The following is a 12,108-nucleotide window of genomic DNA, read 5'->3' on the forward strand; positions in this document are numbered from 1 at the left end:
AAAGCGGTTTCACTCCTGGCCGCTCAACCCTAGATAACCTCACCCGACTAGAACAAGATATTAAGACAGGACAGCTAAATAAACAATATACCACAGGCATCTTCTTAGACTTCTCTAAAGCTTTCGACATGGTATGGCACGATGGGCTAATACAAAAACTTAAAAAAATAGGACTCAAAGGTCAGATAATAAACTACATCCAGGACTTCCTAAACAATCGTAAAATAACCGTGGGTATAGACCAAACTCTATCGGACCAATGTCCCCTAGAAAATGGTACTCCACAGGGCAGTATCCTCAGCCCCACCCTCTTCAATATAATGATAAACGATCTATTCGAGGGCCTATCCCCTAAAGTAAACACATCAAAATTCGCGGATGATGGAGCCATCTGGATCCGCACTAAAAGCATGAACATGGTCCAAAATTTACTCCAAAAATCTCTTAATAAAATACAACAGTGGGCTGACAAATGGGGCTTCTCCCTTAACTCAGAAAAAACAACAGGAATAGTATTCAAACATAAAAACATGAAACCCGCCTCCCCAATCCTCCAGCTAAACAATCAAACAATCAAATTTCAAAAACAAACCAAATTCTTAGGACTTATTTTCGATGAACATCTCACCTGGGATGCTCACATCCAAAACCTAACAACTAAATGCAGTAAAGACCTAAACACCCTAAGATGCCTAACTGGCTCTAATTGGGGATCATCCAAAGATACCCTCCTCTCTCTCTACATATCACTAATTAGATCAAAACTAGACTACGGCTGCGCCATATACAACACCCTAAACAACTCTCTATCTAAAAAACTTGACTCAATACAATATCAGGCTCTCAAACTAATTACACGCACCCAACATGGCACCTCCTACACCTCACTTCAGGCCTTAACAGGAGAAATGCCACTAAGTCTACGCAGGGAACAGCTAAGCTTAAATTTCTGGGCCGCGTCCCAATCAAACCCTCTCATCCAAAACTTAATAAACCAAAACATCAGCCCCAAAAACCAAGCTCTAGCTCGTAAACACCCCTTACTTACCCCAATATCCCAAAGAATAACAAACTACCTAAATGAACACCAAATTAAAAATCTTAAACAAAACTGCAAACAATCAAATATCTTCACCCCTAAACTTAAAATACCCAAAATAGACACAACACTAGCTAGCCAAATAAATAAACAAACCGACCCAAACATAGCTAAAACTACCACACTAGCATACATACACGAAAATTGGCCAAATTGGTGTCACATTTACACGGACGGATCCTCAGATCCGAACCTCCAAACACACAGGTTTCGGAGTCCATACCACACAACCAACTAAAACCACACAATCCTTCCGACTCCCAAACAACCAATCAATATTCACGGCAGAACTAATGGGCATGGCCTCAGCCCTCCATAATCAAGAATCCAAAAACCACAAAAAAAATCCTAATACTTACCGACTCCCTAAGTGGACTGCAAGCCATCCAAAACAAAAATACCAAAAACCGACCTAAATTAATAAATCAAATACTTAAAAGCTCCAACGACCTAACTAAGGCAGGCAAACAAATAACCTTCTTGTGGATACCCGCCCACGTAGGAATATACGGTAATGAAAACGCCGATAAAGCAGCTAAACTATCCCTCAAAATCCCAGAAATAAGCTTAAACTTACCCATCTCAAAATCAGAAATTAAAAGTGTAAACAAGCAAAAAATCACCAAAAAATGGCATAACCTATATCTAAACTCAAATAGCCAAATCAAAAAAGTGCTCAGCAAACCACTAACCAAACCAAAAATTCTCCATCCATCCAAAAAAATCGACAGAGTAATCACTAAACTCCAAACAGGACACACCAACCTAAATAACCACCTAAAATTTTTAAAAAAACACACTACAGGTAACTGCCCACACTGCAAACAACCAGAAACCCCAGAACACGCACTCATCCACTGCACACACTACCTAACACATCGAACCGCATTACAAACCACCCTCAATCTAAACAAGGCTCTAACTCTAGAAGCAATACTAAACCCACAAAATAAACTAGAAAACTTCAAGGCCTTAGGCGTATTCTTAATCAAAACGGATCTAATAAAACGCATCTAAAAACACAATAACTCACCAAATCAAAATCACATAAACAAACACACATCCACCATACCCAGCTCCCTTAGTTCTCCTCCTCAATCCCATCGGCATCTATTCCAAATCTCAAAATTCCCAAATTCTATATAAGCAACCCCTAAAACCCCCCTCTTGGGTTGCACAGACCACCTTCGCCCCTTTAGGAAACACACTAAATGGCCTGGCCGGGCCCGTGTGCGAAATACGCATCAGTCGGAAAGCGCACGTTAAATCTCCAAAGTAAGTAAGTAAGTAAGACAGTGCATCCACCCACCTCGGCAATTATTCCAAATTTTAAAATTTCAAAAAATCGATATAAGCAACACCTAAAAGCCCCCTCTTGTGTTGCACACACCACTTTCACCCTTCTCGGAATACACTAAATGGTCTGGCCAGGCCCGTGTGCGAAATACGCTGCAGTCGGAAAGCGCACGTTAAATCTTCTATATCAGCCAGTCAGTCAGACAGTGCATCATGGCAAACGCACAAGTAGCATTAAGTTACAATCCTAATGATCAAGGCGGGACGAATTACACATGATTGTGCTTGGATTGTTATAAATAGGTTTTTATTTTGCCAATAATATATCATTATTTACATTCTTGTGTATGCTTATTTCAATATACTAGTATATCCATGGGCCTATACATGCACTGTGGCATAGTGGGCACTGCAACCCTGATGGTGATACGGCCTAATCACTCAACCCTTTGTTGTTATAAGATCCAAATTCAAAAGTGGGCACAGTGTGGGTAAACCGTCCTCCCATCTGTCAGAGATCCCAGACACTTCTAGTAATGGTTGATTGATTACTAATCCCATGCCTGTTACCTTAGGTTTAAGTGGATTCAGCCCTTTCTTCACCCATTTGTCAGCCAGAACGGAGTAAGAAATCAACACCAAAGAATAGTTAACAATCTTGTTTAAACTCAGAAAATTCATTTTCGCAGAGAGCTTATAGTTAACTCCGTTACTTAATCCCTTTTCACTGGTCAGTAATCCTAATTAGTAGTAGTTCTCAGTGTATTATATAGTCACTGTAATTCGTTTTCTCAGAGGGCTTATAGTTACTTTAATCCCCTTTTCATTGGTCAGTAGTAGTAGTTCTAATGGTTTAACCTCGGTTTGCCGGCATCCTGAATGTTATGTATCTGAGAAAACACGCTCACGAGGTTTTGGAGAGCATGCCCTGGGGGTGGGGAAAAACCGCGGGGGCTTCGTCCCCTTGGGTTTTCCCTCTCCCCAGGGCATGCTCTGTCTACCCAAACCGAGGGAAAGTGTTTTTCCATGCTTATAAACCGAAAAAAGAAACTTAATACAACATTTTTCAACATTTTTATGTGTTTCGAACATACTTTCCATGAACCTTGGGAAACGCACGTAAAATATCTGTTGCTGGCGTACGGATCTTGAAAAGGACATTCTAAAAACAAGTGAGTCTTATTTACACCTGTAGCCTCGTGGTACACTCACTGGCCATGGGTTACAGATATGAAGTTACAGATTCCGTATAAAGAGCAGAAGAAATACAACAATTCACTTGCGTTGCTGTATGAAAGATTGTACAGCAACTATCAATACAAAGTTTGAGGATACCACTAAGCAGCATTTGGGAAGTATTTCATCCGCTTTTATATAGTCACTGTAATTCGTTTTCTCAGAGGGCTTATAGTAGTAGTTCTAATGGTTTAACCTCGGTTTGCCGGTGCCACGAAATATATTCGCCCCCAGAATAAAACTTCCCCCCCCCCCCCCCCCCCCCCCCCCCGGCGAATTTATACCGGTACAGTTCCGCCCCTCTCGAAAATAAACTCTCCCCCACCCTACGAAATAAAATCTCCCCCCATAATATTTCCTTCCCCGGTCGTTTTATAAATACTTGCCATGCAGTTCAATAGTTGATGTTATTTTGGGTTAGGTAATGTTGTAATCTATTTTTAGCCATTGATTCCATTACTTTGCATAAGTTTGAAGTTAGGGATGTTGGTCTATATGAGTTAGCTTGATTAGCTGGTTTATTAGGTTTAGGGATTGGTATGACTAGGGCCTGTTTCCAGGGAGTAGGAACCTGTCCGTTTAGGTAGATGGGATTGTATAGTTTGAGTAGTGCCTGGAGTAGTTTTAGCGGGAGATTTTTTAATTATTTGGTAAGAAGTTAGGTCAAATCCTGGGGCTGTGCCCTTTTTCCTGTTTTGGATTACGTAGAGGAGCTCCTCCATTGTGAAGGGTTGGTTTATTTCTAGATTGTTATTGTTTGGTTCTTTTGTGGGTTTGTTTTTTGTTTTAAGTTTATCTTGGAATTTTTGGCTGAAGTTGGGTGTTACTGCTAACGGCTGAAAAGTGGTTGGCGAGATTATTTGCTTTTTGGGCGGGGTTGGTTGAGTTGTTAATGTTAGGGTTTTTTTTATGTCGTTTTAATTCTCTAATTAATGGCGTGGATTTTGCGCCAGACCGTTCTGGCATCTGTACGGTTATTTATACCTTCGCAGAATTTTTTCCAGTCTCTACTTTTGGCTAGTTGGACTAGTTTTTGAACCTGGTGGTTTAGTTCGTGGGCTATGTTTAGATGTTTGTAGTCGCGTTTTGCTTTATTGAAGGCTGATTTACGTTTTCGTCTAGTCTGTTCTATTTCCTCATTCCACCATGGTACCGTGGGTTTGCCTTGCCTGTCTTAGATGTTTTGAAGGGGATGGAGGTTTTGGCTGCGTTTATTATATAGTCTGTTAGGTTTCTACAATAGGTTTCTGGATCATTATTTTCTATTTCGTTTAAGTTAGCTTCGTTGCAGATATCTTGGAATTGGTCCCAGTTAGCTTTATGGTAATGGAATTTTGGTTCTTGGTTTTCTGTTTGGATTGGTACGTTTGTATTTCCTGTCATAGTCCTAAAATCACTATAATTAACCCATAATTATAGTGGTCATATTTCAATATTATGTTTTGTATTTCTCTCAATATTTTATCTTACAACTAGCTATACCTAAATATATTTCTGTAGATAATGTTAGTCAGCTGCCATGCACGTAACTGACCGTCACAAACCAGTGACTCTGGATTATCTAACTCAGCCAGGTGGCCAGGCTCGGGTTATGCCCCAGGCTATAACATGCTGTGTATGGCCGGACGCATCGTCATTTTAGTATCAGATAGGTGGAATACAAAGGATATTACGCGGTCAGTGTGCTCTGTAACTGTCGAATAAGTGTAATTAATACGCCACGCATGTAGCAGATTTATGTCATAGTTTCAATATTAGGTAACTAACGCATTCTATAGAAGGCCTGAGTCCCTACATATGAGAAAGAGTACATTGTGGTAAATACCCGTGGGTAATCTCACGTAAATACCGTCTCATACGAATATTGGCCATGCTACGTCTATCATTTGGTTAAGCATTTACGGCATTGAAATTATACAATATGTTAAATACATTTGTATGTAAATACACGAGTAACGCTAGAATGCCGTAAATGTAAATGTTAACAGTTCCTGTATGAAATGTCATAGCTAGAATAACATGAAATACCTCCCAGTCGCTTATTATTCACAATTCGTTTTGTACCTTATTTATTAGAACAGTCCTGTTAAGAAAGTTTAAACCAGTCGCTATCAATTCATGTATGGTTGTCAATTATATATTTAATGTAACAAGTCATTGAATGTATCTATCTTGTAATGTAATATTGTTTAAATATCTCTCTATATATTAAATTTCACTCTGCCACGAATAAAGACTTCAAGGGACTCAGCAGCCTTCTCTCTGTTTTAAAGGTGACAGCCGAGTAATCAGCTCTACCAAGTTAATTCCCCCACTATCTTGGCCATTGTGACGTAGCAAACGGGACCACGCCCATACAAGGCAAAACGGCCCGGAACACAAGCTACGTCAGTTGATGGAGATCAAAGTTTCCGGTGCTGATGAAAGGCAGAACACAGAGAACAGGATGAGGCTGCAGTCTTTTAGTCTTGTCTCGTTGTAACCCTGAGTTACCAGGCAGAGTCATCATCAACAACAGCTCTACATCAGAGACGCCAACCTCTACAATACCAACATCACCAGCAACATCCACCAAACGTCAACATCAACGGTACCAACGTCAACGTCAACATCAACATCTACGTCAGTATCAACAGCCATATCAACGTCACCAACAACATCCTCAACAGCAGCTACTCAAAGTATTTCCTCCACGGCTTCAACCACAAGCATGGCCATGTCACATATTCAACTTCCTAAATATTCAGGTAAACAGGATGCAAATAACTGGTGGTCAGATCTAGAAACTTGGGTTAAACTCCAAGGTACTGATCAAGACAGAGCGTGTTTAATGTTGAACTTCCTTTTAGAAGGACCAGCCAAACAGTGGCATCATGCCTTGAGTGACGATATCAAGTCAGACTGGAATAGCTTGAAACAAGCTTTCATTACTAGATTTCAACCATCAGGACAATTTGATCTGTCGGTATTGGCAATCAATCAGCAACCTGCTGAATCGGTATCAGATTACATCAGTAGGTTACAGCAGTCCACCTCTAGTAAATCCATACCAGTCGACATCTTAGTTGCCATAGCTGTGAATGGTCTGTGCCCTTCCGTCAGACAATGGGTCTATAATAAAGAACCCAAAACATTGGAAGAAGTGCGTCAACAGGGTGAACTAGCATCCAAATCATACCTCAGCATCCAACAGCCAGATCAAGCTAACCTCACAGACCAGGTGACTAAGCTATCAACACTAGTGATGTCGCTAATGGAGAGCCAACAGAAGCCTTTAGCAGCTGCAATGTCTACACAGCAGGAGACGCTCCATGATGACTGTCAACAAAGAGTCAGGTTCCAGTCACCACCTCGACTTGATGACTACAGCTCAAGACAAGGTCATCAGTCATCGTATGCCAGTCCACAGTCGCAGCACAGGCCACGTGACTTCAGGCGAGAGCAACTCCGACCATCAAGCAGAAACAACAGAGAAAGATGCTCAGGATGTGGTGGGTATTGTTCTCAGCATAATTACTGTCCCCATCGGCATACCATTTGCAATGTTTGTAGAAAGAAAGGTCACCATACATCTGTATGTTACCAGGTTCTTCTGTCTAAGATAGATAATCAATAGGGACGCGTGCCTGATTCTAAGGATCCACCTAGAATCAGGCACCCATTGAAACAATCTAAACCATCTGACCCACCCACTAGGCATACTACCCCTACTTCCCAATCCTCTACTAACTCTAAACAACATCATGTATCTCTTGTAGCCCCATTATCTAAAAACACCATTCAAGTTAAGGTCAGACAAGTCAAAACAACAGCATTGATAGACACTGGAGCAACAATCAGCTGTGTTCATATGAAATTTCTGAAGAAAATAGGACTCACTGAGTCTCACCTTCAGAAATCTCATCTAACAGAGATTCTTGGTGTAGGAGGAGAACGCCATCCTGTGTTAGGTTTAGTCACTCTACAACTTAACATAGGCCATGCTTCTTATTCCCAGGAGTTTCATGTCTTCACATCATTACATCATACCATCATTCTTGGTTTAGACTTTCTCCAGTCAAACCATGTCAAAATTGATCTATCAAACCGCACAGTTCACCTGCATGATGGATTAATATCCGTAAGCTTGGTGGATGCCAATGCAGGGTTTGCTAGACCTCGCAAAACAGTTCAGATTCCTCCCCACTCCCAAGCTGATATTCCTGTTAAAATCTCCCGTTGTGAGAACAACAGAGTATTCCTACTGGAACCATTTCCTGGCCTAGAGGCACTCCAGCTTCAAGGAGCCAAATGTCTCATTCAAAGTGCCAAGGGTAGACCATGTATGAGGTTTCTCAACCCAACTGATAAACCTGTCACACTTCGTTGTCAACGAATAGTAGCCACAGCATCCATCATTGACCCATCATCTGTCCATACATTGGAATCTGAGCGAATCTTAGATCATCCATCAGTCAACACTGCAGTCCCTTCTAGCCCATCAAAGCTAAGTGCTAACCTGAATTTTGACCTGAGTGACTCAGATCTCACAGAGACCCAGAAGCAACAGCTTGAGTGCTTCCTGTTGTCTCAAAGATCTGTTTTCGCACGAGAATTGTCAGAGCTAGGCACAACACATCTGCATCAACATAAGATTGAAACAGAGCATACCCGTCCTGTTAGACTCCCCTTCTACCGCCAGTCATCTTTAGTTAGAAAAGAATGTGCTAGGCAAATTAAAGAAATGTTAGATGCAGGCATAATAGAACCAAGTCATTCTGAATGGCATTCGCCAGTAGTCATGGTCAAGAAATCTGACAACAGTTATCGATTTGCGGTAGATTATCGCAAGCTCAATGCAGTTACGAAACCAATATTTTTCCCTCTTCCACGTTTGGAAGATGTCATAGATGCTATTGGTGAAAAACATGCTCAGATGTTCTCTGTTCTTGATTGTGCAAGTGGATTTTGGCAGATACCACTTCACCCAGAAACAAAGCACAAATCCGCCTTCATCACGCAAGATGGCATTTTTGAATTCAATCGTCTTCCTTTCGGTCTCAAAAATGCACCAGCAGCATTCCAGCAAACCATTTGTTCTGCTCTTCAAGCTATGAATTGGAAACACATTTTAATATATGTGGATGATATGATAATCTACAGCAGAACATTTGAAGAACACTTACATCATCTGAAATGCGTTTTTGGCAAACTTAAAGAAGCTGGTCTTACCTTAAAACCAAGCAAATGTAGATTTGCAGCTAAGAGAGTAACGTATTTAGGCCACGTCTTCAGCAAAGATGGAGTAGAAGTTGACAAATTAAAAGTAGAAGTTGTTAAAAGCATCCCTTCTCCCAAAAATGTCCATGACATCAGACATTTCTTGGGTCTTGCAAGTTACTACCGCAAATTTGTCCCAAATTTTTCCCGCATAGCATCACCATTGTACAACTTGCTTCAAAAGGATGCCACCTTTAATTGGTCAGACGAGTGTGAGCAGGCACTTAACAAATTGAAAGGATGCCTAACTTCAGCCCCTGTCTCAACATATCCTGATCCCAATAAACCATTCATTCTAACAACGGATGCCTCTACCTCAGCCATAGGTTATATCTTAGGTCAACGAGATGCTTCTGGCCAAGAACATGTCATCTGCTATGGTGGCCGTGCCCTTCATGCTGCTGAGAAGAAATGGGGCATCACTCAACTAGAATGTTTGGCTGTATTAGAAGGCATTAGAACTTTCAGGGTGTATCTCACATCTCAGAAGTTTAAGGTCTTCACAGATCATCATGCTCTGAAATGGCTTAAGGACATCAAACAGGAAACAGGTCGTCTTGCTAGATGGTCTCTCATGCTGCAGGAATATGATTATGAGATCGAACATCGAGCAGGTAAAGCCAATACAAATGCTGATGCTCTCTCTCGCATTCCATATCCTGCACAGATCATAGAACCTGTCACTGATGATTTCCCTGTCCCACCAGTCCCCTCTTTCAACTACACCTCAGCCACCATCCAGTCAAATCATCATCCAATCCAGCATTCATATGCTGAAGCGGTTTCAACACCACCCACAAATCCATCAGCAACAACCAATCACCAGATTGCTAGTCAGCTCACTGCAGCAGATAATGACTATGGGATATCTCCTGAATGTTCAACTTCAGAAAACCTTCATTTATCTGGTCAGAAGGCTATAGCACCTTCTTCAGCATCATCAATAGATCTGTATGTTGAATTCTGTTATCAAGATGAGATTCCATCAGGACCAACAGTTCAAACTATTGGAACTGATATTCCGGAAAACAATCTTGCAGAGAGACAGAGAAGTTCACCAGATTTCAAGCCTATCATTGACTTTCTAGAGAATGGTGAGATTCCCTCTCATTACAATGATTCTCAAGTCAAAGGTCTCCAAGGTCTCTCACAGGAGTATGACCTATGTGAAGGCATCTTGTATCATTTCTACCTGCCAAAGCATAGAGGACACAAGAACGGCCGTCACCCAATGGTTACACAACTGGCAGTTCCTATTTCTGACAGGAAATCCCTGCTTTATGCTTACCATGATTCAAAAGCAGGTGGGTGCCACTTTGGCCGGGATGCTACCCGTCAGTCCATTTTGACCAAATACCATTGGCCAGGCTTGTACCAAGATGTTGAAACATACATCAAATCTTGTGAAGAATGTCAAAAAAGCAAACGTTGGGCCCATTCAAAACCAGCTCCAATGGTACCAATGCCTATTGAAGATAACTTTTCCAGGTTACATGTTGACATCCTTGGGCCTCTTCCTCAAACAAAGGATGGGCATAAGTATGTTCTTGTAGCTGTGGATTCATTCTCAAGGTGGATTGAAGCATTTCCATTGCACACTCAAGATGCTGTGGAAGTAGCAACAAAACTCTTTAATGAAGTCTTCACAAGGTACGGTGCACCTCGAACTCTAGTCACTGATAGAGGTCGCCAGTTCACATCAAAGCTGGTCAATGCTATCTGTGAAATCTTTGAGGTTAAGCACCACTTCACATCGTCATACCATCCTCAGACAAATGGAATGGTTGAACGATGTAACAGTACAATTGCACAAGCCTTAAAATCTTACTGTAAGCCTGACCAATCCAACTGGGCTGATATTCTTCCATGTGTTCTCATGTCAATGCGAAACACACCGTGCCAATCAACTGGTTACTCACCTCACCATATGCTCTTTGGCAGAGAGATGTGTCTTCCATTTGATACTACACTCACACCAAAGCCAACACTTGGTAAAAATGCAGAGACACATCTCCAGCAGCTCATCGACAATCTGAAGGTTGTCAAATCTATTGCTCGCGACAACATGTCTGTAAGTCAACAGATAGACAAGGAGCATCAAGAGCTAAAATCATCAGAACCTTCATTCATGTTAGGTCAACAGGTGCTTCTACACAGCCCTGTAATCAAACAAGGACTTTCCCCAAAGCTGTCCCAATCATGGACAGGTCCTTATTATATCACAGACATTGGTCCAAACCACACCTTCAAAATTCACAGATGTTCAGATGACAAAGAACATAAATCTTTGGTCCATGCCAATCGCCTGAAACCCTATGTCCTCAGAGGTAATGTTGCACAGCATGTTGACGCATCAGGTTCTTCTGCACCTACATTGGTTTCAAGCAGAGCACAGGAACCATTACCAGATCCTCCTGCACAAACTTTGCAAGGCAGTCCTCCACTAGAATCACCAGTCTCTAGTGAAAAGCCAACTGCAAAAGCAGATGAAACTGTGCCATCAGAGCACAATCACAAGCAAACAAAAGATCACAATCAAGATCAATTCTATGATGTTGAAAAACTCTTGAAGTACAAAGACATCAATGGCATACGCCATTTTCTGGTCAAATGGGTTGCGCATCCTACACCAACATGGGAGCCACACCATAATATAGGACAAGGACTTATCAGAGACTTCCACGTGCATAAAACACAGGCTGGACGCAGTCGTAAGCACAAACGATCACACAAATATTTTGTCTAATCTCTAATAATATAGTTATCCTTGACTTTGATAGTACCTGGCAGGTAGTTTCATTGTGAGTAGTTAGATGTTGTCGACAAACCTGCAGGGCCTCCTGTGTTATTAAGTGCTAGAAGGATGATAGTTGCAAATGTCATCTCTTCAAACCCGTTGTCAACACTAATCAACCCACTTGATCTTCTCTCAGAGTTGTCAGATTCAGTTATCTATTATTATAGATTATGCTGTTATAATGGTGTATATTTCAAAATCGAGACAAACGTTATGTCCAAATATGACACTATTTGTCCACCTTCATTCCCACAACTATTTAAAAACCTTAAGCTTAATAGAAAAACAAAACAACAGTTAGCGTTGTGTGAACTGTTACTCACCCATGAACTAAACCAACACATGTGTATGACCTCTTTCATAAAGTAAAGTTTTCAAATTGCCGAATTCCTGCTGAGAACAATACTCTACATGTTCTATT

The sequence above is a fragment of the Haliotis rufescens genome, unplaced genomic scaffold (genome assembly GCF_023055435.1).
Source record: "Haliotis rufescens isolate VD_foot unplaced genomic scaffold, xgHalRufe1.0.p SCAF_30, whole genome shotgun sequence".
NCBI classification, from domain to species: Eukaryota; Metazoa; Mollusca; class Gastropoda; order Lepetellida; family Haliotidae; genus Haliotis; species Haliotis rufescens.